The sequence below is a fragment of the Desmodus rotundus genome, chromosome 4, assembly GCF_022682495.2.
Source record: "Desmodus rotundus isolate HL8 chromosome 4, HLdesRot8A.1, whole genome shotgun sequence".
NCBI lineage: Eukaryota > Metazoa > Chordata > Mammalia > Chiroptera > Phyllostomidae > Desmodus > Desmodus rotundus.
Window position 1 is genome coordinate 64391396 of NC_071390.1, and position 16148 is coordinate 64407543.

The following is a 16148-nucleotide window of genomic DNA, read 5'->3' on the forward strand; positions in this document are numbered from 1 at the left end:
GGGCCCTTGACTGCTAAAGCCCATACTTGCATTGTTTTAGGGAGTGTTGACCTCAACTTACAGGAGCTGGCTTGCCCAGTGATTTCTGGGAAGTCCACCCCACCCCACCCCATGCATGCCACTGACTGATGGATACAGGGTGTACTAGCCCACTGAAGCTGGAAACAACTTCTGTGGTGCCAGTCATGCTGCAGAGCCCATGAGAGATCAGGCTAAGGCTATGCTTCTGCTGAATCCATAGCTTGCCCAGCTTCTTCCCCCATCCTATCTTGCTTTTCTTATTCCTCAAGAGTTCTGAGAACTCCCCCTCAGCAAATCACTGCACAAGTATCTCGGAGTCAGGCTGTGCTATGGAGCCCTCCTGAAGTTATGTGTATACAAGGCTCTGTTTCTGGACCATTTCCTCTGATCCATTGATATTGTTTCCCAGTGTCAAAGTGTTTTGATTGTTTTAGCTTTTTAAAAAATCTGATCCAAAAAGTTGCCACTCATAATTTTTTATTTAACTCAACAAATTGCAGTAAAATGCACATAACACAATATTCATATTTTAATTATTTGTAAGTGTGCAATTCAGTGGCTTGAATCATTGTTGATGCTGTGTTCCCATCACCATTATCTATACCCAAAACTTTTTCATCATCCCCAACAAACTCTGGACCCATTAAACAATAACGTCTCTATCCCCTCATCCCCCAACTCTTCATAAGCTCTATTTGCTTTCTGTCTCTATGAATGTAGGCATTCTAGGTATGTTAGATAAGTGGAATCAGACTAAATTTGTCCTTCTGTGTCTGTCTTATTTCACTAAGCATAATGCTTTCAAGGTCTATCATGTTGTAGCATATATCAAATTTCATTTCTTTTGAGGGCTGAATAATATTCCAATGTGTTTATATACCAAAATGTGTTTATTAATTCATCTGTTGATGGACACTTGGGTTGTTTCAACCTTTTGGTTATTGTGAATAGTGCTGCTATAACCTTTGGTGTCCACATACCTATTAGAGTCCCTGCTTTCAATTTTTTGGGAGACATGTAACCTTGCTTACTTTTTTTTTTTCCTGGTTATATAAACAGAAGTGAGATTGTTAGATCATATGGTAATTCTATGTTTCACTTTTTTAAAAAATTGTGATTAAAAAAATCACATAACATCACTTACCACCTTAACTAATTCTTAGTGCTAGCAGTATTAAATATATTCACATTTTTGTGCAACTAATCTTTAGAAGTTTTTAATCTTGCAAAACTAAAACACTATACCCATTAAATAACAACTTCCTGTTTTACTCTCCTCGCAGCCCCTGGCAACTACCATTCTACTTTCTATCTTTCTGAATTTGACTTATCTACATATCTCATATAAATAGAATCTGACAATATTAGTCTTTTTGTGACTAGTTTATTTCAGTTAGCAAAATGTATGCAAGGCTCATCCAAGTTTTAGTATATGTCAGAATTTCCTTTCTTTTTAAAGCTGAATAATAGATTCCTACATTTAACTTTCTGATGAACCCCCAAACTGTTTTCCACAGTGGTTGTACCATTCTACATTTCCACTCAGCAATGCACAAGGTTCCAATCCTTCCACATCCTTGCCAACACTTGTTACTTTCCTCTTTTTTTCAAATTAATGGGTGTAAAATGGCATCTCATTGTGGTTTTGAGTTGAATTTCCCCAATGACTAATTATGTTGCCACTCATTATTATTTATACATTCATTTTTTATTTTTTTAATATTTAATTTGTTTATTTTTAGAGACAGGGGAAGGGAGGAAGGAGGCGATGGAGAAAAACTCCATGTGCTAGAGATACATCGATCAGTTGCCTCTTGCCCACCCCCAGCTGGGGATCCTGCATATGGCAACCCAGGCTTATGCTCTGGGAATCCAAGGGGCCACTTTTCCGTTGGCAGGCCGGCACTCAATCCACTGAGCCACATCGGCCCAGGCTATAAATTCATTTTTTAAAGTCTTATTTGGAATTCATTCCTTAAGTTTCCCCCAAATTCAAAGTGGCTTTTACTGGAGGTCATAATATCTATAGGGTAATTTGAGGAGATTCAGCATATCTCTGGGTTGACATTCATGACTTTGTGAATGGATAGGGTGTGTTGAGAGCTTTTCCCTGTGTAGTTCAGGTGATGCAGTGTCTCTGACAAAATACAGTCATTTCCCTAAGGCAGTTGTCCTCCAACAATCACTGGGGGGCTACCAAAAAACATGGAGGCTTGGCTAGTTGTAGTAGGTGGGCCCAGGGCCTTTGCATTTTTACCAAGTTCCCAGGTGATTCTGATATCCACCAAAGTGTGAGAACCACTGAGGAGTCAAAACGCTTTGTTTCCTGGTGAAGGGGAAAGTTCACACCCTGGAGCGGCCCACAAAGTTCACACCCTGGAGCGGCCCACAACCTGAGGGCAAGGGCGTCCTTACCGAGGGCTCCTGCAGAGATGCGGGCTCTGGCCCGCGTGGGGTTTTGTCCAAGCCCTGGCGTTCAGATGAGGTTCGATGGCTTTCTCTGCCAGCTGGGATAGTCCAGAGGATTGACGGGAGCTGTACTCCCGATACCCACCTGAGCCGCCTGCGCCTGCAGAGCGCCCTTTGGGTAAGTCACGTGCCCTCTCTGCACTCCAGCTCCGCGTCTGTGCAATGGGCGCTCTCTTCTCCTTGGGCTGGTGGAGGATCCCAAAGTGGTGTCCTCCAAGTGGGGAACAGTACCAAGTGGGGACACCCAGTGTGACAGGTGCCAATTTGCCACTGCTTTGAAAAATTCTAATTTGTTAGTGTCAGAGTTGGGACCTGTAGAGAGAGGGTTAAGAGCCCTCTCGTCCCTCCCTGGCCTCTTCCTTTCTGCAGACCTCAGGACCTTAGTCCAGGACACTGATTCTCCACCCAGGAAGTGCCCATCCTTCGAAAAATCTCACTTTCCGGGTAGGGCTGGAGGAGGGAAAACCTCCTTCCCGGCGCTAGTGAGGGACCCTGGCTCAGAGTCCGGAGGCCAAGCGCTTGCCTACACTAGGAGTTAACCATGTGATGGTGCGGGGATGCGGCCACGTAAACCCTCTGCTAGCAGCCGCCTGCGTTCCCGCTGACGGCTGTACTGTCGTGACCCTGGCTATGAACTTGCAGGTGGCTCCCAACTCTCCTGGAGACAGGTGCAAATTCCCGCAGCCGGGCCATAAGTGCGAGGTTCTGTATTCCTGTGCTTCTTCCCATTGGCCAAACTCATCTGAAATCAAATTGGTGCAATTCATAAAGAGCAAATGCAGAACTCGGGGGGAAGATGGCGGCGAGATAGGTGGGAGCAGAGTCCACTTCCCCTCAACACCAGTGAAACACCTAGCTGATCTGAGGAGCAGAGCGAACAGCCAACAGTATTCCAGCATATATGAAGATCGGAGACCAAAGATAGAGGACATTGAAAGATCAGATGGTAAGAAGAGTGCTTAAGGACAATAAGGTCCCTGGGACCTGCACAGGGACCAGGGCGGCTGAAGCCCCCACCCGGACGGACGCAGGGTCTGCTGCAGGATTCTTGGGAGAGAGCCAGGCTGAGCTGTGTGAGCAGCCAGGTGCTTGTTTGGACCAGGGGGCTTGAATAGGAAGAATTTCTCAAAAAGAAAAAGAAAATAGAGGCACTCAGGAGCTAGTTAGAGAACTCTCTGCAGCAGCCTCTGCCTCTGGCACCCCTCCCCCCTCAGCCCCTGGACTGTGAACACAGGATAAGCAGCCCCGGCGCTCACTTGAAGCCCGGTTGCGTGCACCCAGATTAGCAGACTGGGGGCCCACAACTGAAACCCCAGCTGGCCACCCACACCTGAGACCCTGGCGGGGTGCCCACACCTGAAACCTCAGGTGGGTGCGCACCGGGAGCAGGAGCTAGCTGCCCCCCACATAGGCCCAAGGCGGCAGACCGGCCAGCCCCGCAACTCAGTCCCAAAGCAGCAGACTGGTGGGCCTCTCGTGACTCAGGCCCAGAGCTGCGGACCAGCCGGCCTCGCGACCCAGGCCCAAAGCGGCAGATCGGCTGATCAACGGCCTGGCTGCCTGCTAAGGACCACACCTAAAAGCACCAGTTCTGAACAACTCCTACCTAGCCCCTGCGCACAGAGCCCTGCAGGGACTACTGGCTCTCTAGGATGAAGGCAGAACACCCAGCAGAGGGGAGCCACAGGGCAAGGGGAGACTGCATTCCCCGGAAAGACTCGACCCAGGTAGGGGGCTGAACTACCCCAGAGCAGCAACAAGAGCCCCTAGCATCTAAGACAGCAAAGAGCAAGAAGGGGAACTGTGAGTTGCCCCTAATTGGTGCAACTCAAGGACAGCACAACTGGTGAACTAAAGGCCTAGTGGGGAGCAGAAAGACCCTGAGGAACCGGACTGCAGGCTAAACAACAGCAAAGAGTGTGGCTCAGGAAGGGAGAAAAGTGAAACCAATCCTTCCAACCACCCCTCCTGTTCCACAGACAGGAAGACCAGCAGAACTAACCTGACCAGTTTAAAGCCAGCAGAAGACTTTTTTTGTTTCTTTCCTCCTTTCCCCCTGAATTCCTTCTTCCTTTCTGCCCTTCTTTCTTTTTTTATTCCTTCTTCCTTCCACCCTTTACCTTTTTTATTCTTTCTTCCTGCCTTCTTCTATTTATTCTCTTGTTTTAATTTTTGTTAAAATGCCTTCTTATCTTGCCACCGATCTTTCTTTATTCCTTCTTCCTTCCTTCCTTTCCTTTTCTATTCCCTTTTTCCCTCCTTCCCTCTTTCCCCCATTTCTCTTTTTTCCACAGGTGAGACAATAAAACCTGGAGTGCTGAAAAGACAAGAGTTAGACAGTGTTACACCCATAAACGTCAGCTCAAGACCAGTGAGCACAGGAGATTAAGGAGACAGCACCACTGAATCCCATTGGCATTCTACCATAGAGGTTCATACCATAAACCCAGGGAGTCAGAACAGATCAATTTAAGAAGCAGAGGCTAACAAGAAGAGTCTCACAAACAATGGGAAGACAAAGAAACAATTCCCAAATGAAAGGAAAGGAGGAGGTCTCAGAAAGAATGCTAACTGAAAAAGAGGCAACTCAACTGTCACATACTGAGTTCAAAGCAATGGTTATCAGGAAGCTCACTGAGCTCTCTGAGCTCACAGAGAACTACCAGAAACTACAGGGAAACTACAATGAACTCACTGCAAACTATATTAACATGAAAAAGGAAATAGAACCTATCAACAAGGTCCAAGAGGAAATGAATAATACAATTTCTGAATTGAAGAACACAGGAGAAGGAATGAAAAGCAGACTTGATGAAGCAGAAGATCGGATCAGCGAGCTGGAGGACAAAGTAGATAAAAACACCCAGAAAGAGCAAGAAAAGGAAAAGAGGCTCAGAAAGAATGAAGAAGGATTAAGGGAAATGCAGGACAACATGAAACGTAACAATATCCGCATAATAGGAATACCAGAAGGAGAAGAAGAAGAGCAAGGGATAGAAAACCTGTTTGAAAAAGTAATGATGGAGAGTACCGGACAAGATGGCGGCAACATAGGTGGGAGCGGAGTCCACTTCCCCTCAACGCCAGGGAAATACCTAGCTGATCTGAGGAGCAGAGCGAACAGCCAACAGTATTCCAGCATATACGAAGATCAGAGACCAAAGATAGAGGACACTGAAAGATCTGACGGTAAGAAGAGTGCTCAAGGACAATAAGGTCCACGGGACCCAGGACCGCGCGGTACAAGGGCGGCAGAAGCGCCAGCCCTGGCGCAGGGGCTGCGGCAGGAGTCCTGGGAGAGGGCCAGGCTGCGCTGTGAGCAGCCAGGTGCTTGATTAGACCAGGGGGGCTTGAAAAGGAGGAATTTCTCAAAAAGAAAAAGAAAATAGAGACACTCAGGGGCTAATTAGAGAACTCTCGGTAGTAGCCGAGGCCCCTGGCGCCCCTCCCCCGCCACCCCTGGACTGCTACGCTCACCTGAGGTCCGGTCGCGCGCGCGCGAGCAGATTAGCGAACGGGACCCACACTTGAAACCCCGGAGGGGCGCCCACACCTGAAACCTCCGAGATAATTTGGAGCAGAGACTAGCTGCTCCACCCACAGGCCCAAAACCTCGGAACCCAGTGCCGCGTGATTCAGTCCCAGGGCGGCCCCGCCCGCCCGAGAGATTCAAGCCCAGGGCGGCTGGATCGGCCCCCAAGCACAGAGCCTGTGGCTCAGCGGGCTGCGCGCGCTCACCAAGCACAGGGCCGGCTGGGTGCCTGTTTTCCAAATACAAAGCTGCTGGCGAGTGTCCTAACCCCAAGGCGGCTGAATCCGCCACCTGCGCGCCAGCGTTCCAAGCCCTGGCGGCTCGATTGGTCCGCCGGCTGCGCGCTCAGGGCACAAAATAACGTCACAGACCCAAAGCGGCTGGATTCCCCTGCTGCGCACGCACGCGTCACAAGCCAAAGCGGCTGGATTGGCTGATCAACGGACTGATTGACTGCCAGGGACCACACCTACAAAACAGCGAAGAGTGTGACCCAGGAAGAGAGAAAAGTGAAACCAATCCTTCCAACCACCCCCTCCCGTTGCACAGACAGGACACCAGCAGAAATAACCTGACCGGTTTAAAGCCAACAGAAGATTTTTTTTTTTTATCCTTTTTCTTTTTTTTCCTTTCCCCCTGAATTCCTTCTTCCTCTTTTTTTCTTTTTTTTCATTCCTTCTTCCTCCCATCCTTTACCATTTTTATGTCTTCTTCCTGCCTTCTTTTATCTATTTCTATGTTTTAATTTTTGCTAAAATTCCTTCTTATCTTGCCTCCGATCTTTCTTTATTCCTTCTTCCCTCCTTCCTTCCTTTCCTCCTTTCCTATTTCCTTTTTCCCTCCTTCCCATCTTTCTTTTGGTTTGTTTTGTGTGTGTGTGTGTGTGTTTTTTTCTTTTTTTCTTTTCTTTTGCCCCCCCTTTCTCTTTTTCCCACAGGTGAGACAACAAAACCTGGAGTACTGAAAAGACTAGAGTTAGACCGTGTTAAACACATAAACGTCAGCTCAAGACCAGTGAGCACAGGAGAGTAAGGAGACAGCACCACCGAATCCCATTGGCATTCTACCATAGAAGTTCATATCATAAATCCAGGGAGTCAGAACAAAGCAATTTAAGACGCAGAGGCCAACAAGAAGAGCCTCACAAACAATGGGAAGACAAAGAAACAATTCCCAAATGAAAGGAAAGGAGGAAGCCTCAGAAAGAATACTAACCGAAAAAGAGGCAAGTCAACTATCAGATACTGAGTTCAAAGCAATGGTCATCAGGAAACTCACTGAGCTCTCTGAGCTCAAAGAGAACTACCAGAAACTACAAGGAAACTACAATGAACTCACTGCAAACTATATCAACATGAAAAAGGAAATAGAAAATATCAACAAGAGCCAAGAGGAAATGAAGAATACAATTTCTGGATTGAAGAACACAGTAGAAGGAATTAAAAGCAGACTTGACGAAGCAGAGGATCGGATCAGCGAGCTGGAGGACAAAGTAGAAAAAAACACCCAGAAGGAGCAAGAAAAGGAAAAGAGGCTCAGAAAGAATGAAGAGGCAATAAGGGAAATGCAGGACAACATGAAACGTAACAATATCCGTATAATAGGAATACCAGAAGGAGAAGAAGAAGAGCAAGGGATAGAAAACCTGTTTGAAAAAGTAATGATGGAAAATTTCCCTAATCTGAGAAGAGAAAAAGTCACCCAAATCCAGGAATCACAGAGAGTCCCAAACAAGAGGAACCCAAAGAGACCCACTGCAAGACACATCATAATTAAAATGGCAAATTTCCAAGACAAAGAGAGGATCTTAAAGGCAGCAAGGGAGAAAAAGGAAGTAACATACAAGGGAGCCCCAATAAGGTTAGCAACTGACTTCTCAATGGAAACGCTCCAAGCCAGAAGAGAATGGCAAAAAATATTCCAAGTAATGAGAACCAGAGGCCTGCAACCAAGACTACTTTACCCAGCAAGGCTCTCAATCAAGATAGAAGACCAAATAAAGAGTTTCCCAGACAAAAGAAGTCTAAAAGAATACAGCTCCACCAAACCAGCTCTGCAAGAGATGCTAAAGGGACTGCTTTAAGGAAAGGAAGGAAAAGAGAAAGGCAGAGGAACACAGGTAGGAAATAATGGCAATGAATAACTACCTATCGATAATAACCTTAAACGTAAATGGATTAAATGCTCCAATCAAAAGACATAGAACAGCTGAATGGATAAGAAAACATGACCCACACATATGCTGCCTACAAGAAACCCATCTCAGGACAAAAGACTTACACAGACTGAAAGTGAAGGGCTGGAAACAAATCTTCCAAGCAAACGGACAGGAAAAAAAAGCAGGGGTAGCAATACTCATATCTGACAAAATAGACTTCCAAAGAAGGGCCATAAAGAGAGACCCAGAAGGTCACTTCATAATACTCAAAGGAAGAATCCACCAAGAAGACATAAACATTGTAAATATATATGCACCCAACATAGGAGCACCCAAATACATAAAGAAAATCTTGGAGGATTTCAAGAAAGATATTGACAGCAACACAATTATAGTAGGGGATTTTAACACCCCACTATCAAAAATGGACAGGTCTTCCAAACAAAAGATCAACAAAGATATTGTGTCACTTAACAATACCTTAGAGGAAATGGACTTAACTGATATATACAGAGCTTTTCATCCCAAAGAAGCAAAATACACGTTCTTTTCAAGTGTCCATGGAACTTTTTCAAAGATAGACCACATGATAGGACACAAAGCAAGCCTCAACAAATTCAAGAAAATTGAAATCATATCAAGCATCTTCTCTGACCACAAGGGTCTGAAACTAGAAACCAACCCCAAGGGTAAAAACCCAAAACACTCAAAAGCATGGAGACTGAATAGCATGCTATTAAACAATGAATGGGTCAAGAATGAGATTAGGGAAGAAATCAAAAACTTCCTGGAAACAAATGAAAACGAACTCACAACAACCCAAAACCTATGGGACACAGCAAAGGCAGTCCTGAGAGGGAAGTTCATAGCAATACAGGCCTACCTTAAGAAGTTAGAAACAGTTCAAACAAACAACCTAACCCTACGCCTACAAGAACTGGAGGAACAACAACAAAGACAGCCCAGAGCAAGCAGAAGGAAGGAAATAACCAAGATCAGAGCAGAACTAAATGACATAGAGACTAAAAGCACAATTGTAAGGATCAATGAATCCAGGGGCTGGTTCTTTGAAAAGATAAACAAAATCGACAAGCCTTTAAGTAGGCTCATCAAGAAAAAAAGAGAGAGGATCCAAATAAACAGAATTAGAAATGAAAGTGGAGAGATTACAACTGATACCACAGAAATACAAAGGATCGTAAGAAATTACTATGAAGACCTGTATGCTAAGAAATTTGAAAACCTAGATGAAATGGACACATTTCTAGAAAAATATAATCTTCCAAAACTGAATGAAGAAGAAGCAGAAAACCTGAACAGACCAATATCAGCAAAGGAAATTGAAGAAGTCATCAAGAAACTCCCATCACACAAAAGCCCTGGACCAGATGGTTTCACAGGAGATTTCTACAAAGCATTTAAGGAAGAACTAACCCCTATCCTTCACAGACTATTCGAAAAAATCCAAACTGATGGAAGACTCCCAAACTCTTTTTATGAAGCCAACATCATCCTAATCCCAAAACCAGATAAAGACACAACAAAGAAAGAAAACTTCAGGCCAATATCGCTGATGAACATAGACGCTAAAATTCTCAACAAAATATTAGCAAACCGCATCCAGCAATATATTAAAAAGATCATCCACCATGACCAAGTGGGATTCATCCCAGGGATGCAAGGATGGTACAATATTCGCAAATCAATAAACATAATACATCACATCAACAACAGCAAAGACAAAAATCACATGATCATATCAATAGATGCGGAAAAAGCATTTGATAAGATACAGCACCCATTTCTGATAAAAACACTCAGCAAAGTGGGAATAAAGGGAGCAGTCCTCAACATAATTAAGGCCATATATGAGAGACCTACAGCCAACATCACACTCAATGGACAAAAACTTAGAGCTTTCCCACTAAGATCAGGAACTAGACAAGGATGCCCTCTCTCACCACTCCTATTCAACATAGTATTGGAAGTCCTAGCCACAGCAATCAGACAAGAAAAAGCAATAAAAGGCATCCAAATTGGAAAGGAGGAAATGAAACTGTCACTGTTTGCAGACGACATGATAGTGTACATGGAAAACCCTATAGACTCCACTCAAAAACTACTCGACCTAATAAATGAATTTGGCAAAACAGCTGGATACAGAGTCAATACCCAGAAATCAAAGGCATTCCTGTACACCAGCAACGAAACTGCAGAAACAGAAATCAGGAAAAAAATCCCATTCGATATAGCAACAAGAAAAATAAAGTACCTAGGAATAAACCTAACCAAGGAGGTAAAAGACCTGTACTCAGAAAACTACACAACACTGAAGAAAGAAATTAAGGAAGATACAAACAAATGGAAGCATGTACCATGTTCATGGATTGGAAGAATCAACATTATCAAAATGGCCATACTACCCAAAGCAATTTATAGATTCAATGCAATCCCTATTAGAGTACCCATGACATATTTCACAGATATAGAACAAACATTGCAGAAATTCATATGGAACCATAAACGACCTCGAATAGCTGCAGCAATTTTGAGAAAGAAAAACAAAGCAGGAGGGATCACAATACCTGATATCAAACTGTATTACAAGGCCACTGTAATCAAAACAGCCTGGTACTGGCATAAAAACAGGCACATAGACCAATGGAACAGAATAGAAAGCCCAGAAATAAACTCAAGTCTATACGATCAATTAATATTTGACAAAGGAGGCAGGAGCATAAAATGGAGCAAAAACAGCCTCTTCAACAGATGGTGTTGGGAGATCTGGACAGCTACGTGCAAAAAAATGAAACTCGATCACCAACTTACGCCATACACGAAAATAAACTCAAGATGGATAAAAGACTTAAATATAAGCCGTAACACCATAAAAGTCCTTGAGGAAAACATTGGCAGGAAAATCTCAGACATTCCACGCAGCAACATCCTCACAGACACATCCCCTAAAGCAAGGGACATAAAGGAAAGAATAAACAAATGGGACCTCATCAGAATAAAAAGCTTCTGCATGGCTAAAGAAAACAGCACCAAATTACAAAGAGTACCAACAGTATGGGAAAACATATTTGCCAACGATACCTCAGACAAGGGCCTGATCTCCAAAATATATAAAGAACTCACTCGACTCCACTCCAGGAAGACAAACAACCCAATTAAAAAATGGGCAAAGGACTTGAACAGACACTTCTCCAAGGAAGACATACAGAGGGCCCAGAGACATATGAAAAGATGCTCAGCATCACTAGCCATCAGAGAGATGCAAATTAAAACCACAATGAGGTATCATCTCACACCAGTCAGAATGGCCAACATAAACAAATCCACAAACAAATGTTGGAGAGGATGTGGAGAAAAGGGAACCCTTGTGCACTGTTGGTGGGAATGCAGACTGGTGAGGCCACTGTGGAAAACAATATGGAATTTCCTCAGAAAACTAAAAATGGAACTGCCCTTTGACCCAGTAATTCCGCTGCTGGGATTATACCCTAAGAACACTGAAACACCAATCCAAAAGAATCTGTGCACCCCAATGTTCATAGCAGCACAATTTACAATAGCCAAGTACTGGAAGCAACCGAAGTGCCCATCAGCAAACGAGTGGATCCAAAAACTATGGTATATTTACACAATGGAATTCTACGCAGCAGAGAGAAAGAAGGAGCTTATACCCTTTGCAACAGCATGGATGAAACTGGAGAGCATTATGCTAAGTGAAATAAGCCAGGAAGTGAGGGACAAGTACCATATGATCTCACCTTTAACTGGAACATAAGCAATAGAAGAAAAAAGCAAACAAAATATAACCAGAGACATTGAAGTTAAGAACAATCTAACAATAGCCAGGGCGGGGGTGGGGGGGTGGGGGCGGGGATAGTGGGAAGAGGGTATTACAGGAACTACTATAAAGGACACATGGACAAAACCAAGGGGGAGGGTGGAGAGGGGGGAGGGAGGTGGGTTCACCTGGGTTGGGGTAGAGGGATGGGGAGAAAAGGCATACAACTGTAATTGCATAACAATAAAAAAAAAAAAAAAAAAAAAAAAAAAAAAAAAAAAAAAAAAAAAAAGAAAAAGTAATGATGGAAAATTTCCCTAATCTGATGAGAGAATAAGTCACACAAATCCAGGAAACACAGAGAGTCCCAAGCAAGAGGAACCCAAAGAGGCCCACTGCACGACACATCATAGTTAAAATGGCAAAATTCCAAGACAAAGAGAGGATCTTAAAGGCAGCAAGGGAGAAACAGGAAGTAACATACAAGGGAGCCCCAATAAGGTTACCAACTGACTTCTCAATGGAAACACTCCAAGCCAGAAGAGAATGGCGAAAAATTTCCAAGTAATGAGAAACAGAGGCCTGCAACCAAGGCTACTTTACCCAACAAGGCTCTCAATCAAGATAGAAGGCCAAATAGAGTTTCCCAGAAAAAAGAAGTCTAAAAGAATACACTTCCACCAAACCAGCTCTGCAAGAGATGCTGAAGGGACTGCTTTAAGGAAAGGAAGGAAAAGAGAAAGAGAGAGGAACACAGGTAGGAAAAAGTGGCAATGAATAACTACCTATCAATAATAACCTTAAATGTAAATGGATTAAATGCTCCAATCAAAAGACATAGAATAGCTGAATGGATAGGAAAACATGACCCACACATATGCTGCCTACAAGAGACCCATCTCAGGACAAAAGACTTATACAGACTGAAAGTGAAGGGCTGGAAACAAATTTTCCAAGCAAACGGACAGGAAAAAAAAGCAGGGGTAGCAATACTCATATCAGACAAAATAGACTTCAATAGAAGGGCCACAAAGAGAGACCCAGAAGGTCACTTCATAATATTCAAAGGAAGAATCCACCAAGAAGACATAAACATTGTACATATATATGCACCCAACATAGGAGCACCCAAATACATTAAGAAAATCTTGGAGGACTCCAAGAAAGATATTGACAGCAACACAATTATAGTAGGGGACTTTAACACCCCAATGTCAAAAGTGGACAGGTCTTCCAAACAAAATATCAACAAGGATATTGTGTCACTTAACATTACCCTAGATGAAATGGACTTAACTGATATATAGAGAGCTTTTCATCCCAAAGAAGCAAAATACACATTCTTTTCAAGTGTCCATGGAACTTTTTCAAAGATAGACCACATGATAGGACACAAAGCAAGCCTCAACAAATTCAAGAAAATTGAAATTATATCAAGCATTTTCTCTGACCACAAGGGGCTGAAACTAGAAACCAACCCCAAAGGACAAAACCCCAAACACTCAAAATCATGGAGACTGAATAGCATGCTATTAAACAATGAATGGGTAAAGAACGAGATTAGGGAAGAAATCAAAAACTTTCTGGAAACAAATGAAAATGAACTCACAACAACCCAAAACCTATGGGACACAGCACAGGCAGTCCTGAGAGGGAAGTTCATAGCAATACAGGCCTACCTTAAGAAAATAGAAACAGTTCAAACAAACAACCTAACCTTACGCCTACAAGAACTGGAGGAACAACAACAAAGACAGCCCAGAGCAAGCAGAAGGAAGGAAATAACCAAGATCAGAGCAGAATTGAATGACATAGAGACTAAAAGCACAATTCTAAGGATCAATGAATCCAGGAGCTGGTTCTTTGAAAAGATAAACAAAATCGACAAGCCTTAAAGTAGGCTCATCAAGAAGAAAAGAGAGAGGATCCAAGTAAACACAATTAGAAATGAAAGAGGAGAGATTGCAACTGATACCACAGAAATACAAAGGATTGTAAGAAATTACTACAAAGAACTGTATGCCAAGAATTTGAAAACCCAGGTGAAATGGACACATTTCTAGAAAAATGTAATCTTCCAAAACTGAATGAAGAAGAAGCAGAAAACCTGAACAGACCAATACCAGCAGACGAAATTGAAGCAGTCATCAAAAAACTGCCAACACACCAAAGCCCTGGACCAGATGGTTTTACAGGAGAATTCTACAAAGCATTTAAGGAAGAGCTAACCCCTATCCTTCACAGACTATTCGAAAAAATCCAAACTGATGGAAGACTCCCAAACTCTTTTTATGAAGCCAGCATCATCCTGATCCCAAAACCAGAGAAAGACAGAATGAAGAAAGAAAACTTCAGGCCAATATCTCTGATGAACATAGACGCTAAAATTCTCAACCAAATATTGGCAAACCGCATCCAGCAATACATTAAAAAGATCATCCACCATGACCAAGTGGGATTCATGCCAGGGATGCAAGGATGGTACAATATTCTCAAATCAATAAACATAATATATCACATCAACAACAGCAAAGACAAAAATCATGTGATCATATCAATAGATGCAGAAAAAGCATTTGATAAGGTACAGCACCCATTTCTGATAAAAACACTCAGCAAAGTGGGAATAGAGGGAGCATTCCTCAACATAATAAAGGTCATATATGAGAGACCTAAAGCCAACATAATACTCAATGGACAAAAACTTAGAGCTTTCCCACTAAGATCAGGAACAAGACAAGGATGCCCTCTCTCACCACTCCTATTCAACATAATATTGGAAGTCCTAGCCACAGCAATCATACAAGAAAAAGCAATAAAAGGCATGCAAATTGGAAAGGAGGAAATGAAACTCACTGTTTGCAGATGACATGATAGTGTACATGGAAAATCCTATAGACTCCACCAAAAAACTACTCGACCTAATAAATGAATTTGGCAAAACAGCTGGATACAAAGTCAATACTCAGAAATCAAAGGCATTCCTGTACACCAACAACGAAACTGCAGAAACAGAAATCAGGAAAAAAATCCCATTTGATATAGCAACAAGAAAAATAAAGCACCTAGGAATAAACCCAACCAAGGAGGTAAAAGACCTGTACTCCGAAAACTACACAACACTGAAGAAACAAATTAAGGAAGACACAAACAAATGGAAGCATGTACCATGCTCATGGATTGGAAGAATTAACATCATCAAAATGGCCATACTACCCAAAGCAATTTATAGATTCAATGCAATCCCTATTAGAGTACCCATGACATATTTCACAGATATAGAACAAACATTTCAGAAATTTATATGGAACCATAAATGACCCCGAATAGCTGCAGCAATTTTGAGAAAGAACAAAGCAGGAGGGACAATACCTGATATCAGCACAATACCTGATATCAAACTGTATTATAAGGCCACTCTCATCAAAACAGCCTGGTACTGGCATAAAAACAGGCACATAGACCAATGGAACAGAACAGAGAGCCCAGAAATAAACTCAAGTCTTAATATTTGACAAAGGAGGCAGGAGCATAAAATGGAGCAAAAACAGCCTCTTCAACAGATGGTGTTGGGAGATCTGGACAGCTACGTGCAAAAAAATGAAACTTGATCACCAACTTACACCATACACAAAAATAAACTCAAGATGGATAAAAGACTTAAATATAAGTTGTAACACCATAAAAGTCCTCGAGGAAAACATTGGCAGGAAAATCTCAGACATTCCACGCAGCAACATCCTCACAGACATGTCCCCTAAAGCAAGGGACATAAAGGAAAGAATAAACAAATGGGACCTCATCAAAATAAAAAGCTTCTGCAAGGCTAAAGAAAATAGCACCAAATTACAAAGAGAACCAACAGTATGGGAAAACATATTTGCCAATGATACCTCAGACAAGGGCCTGATCTCCAAAATATATAAAGAACTCACAGGACTGCACTCCAGGAAGACAAACAACCCAATTAAAAAATGGGCAAAGGACTTGAACAGACACTTCTCCAAGGAAGACATACAGAGGGCCCAGAGACATATGAAAAGATGCTCAGCATCACTAGCCATCAGAGACATGCAAATTAAAACCACAATGAGGTACCATCTCACACCAGTCAGAGTGGCCAGCATAAACAAATCCACAAACAAATGTTGGAGAGGATGCGGAGAAAAAGG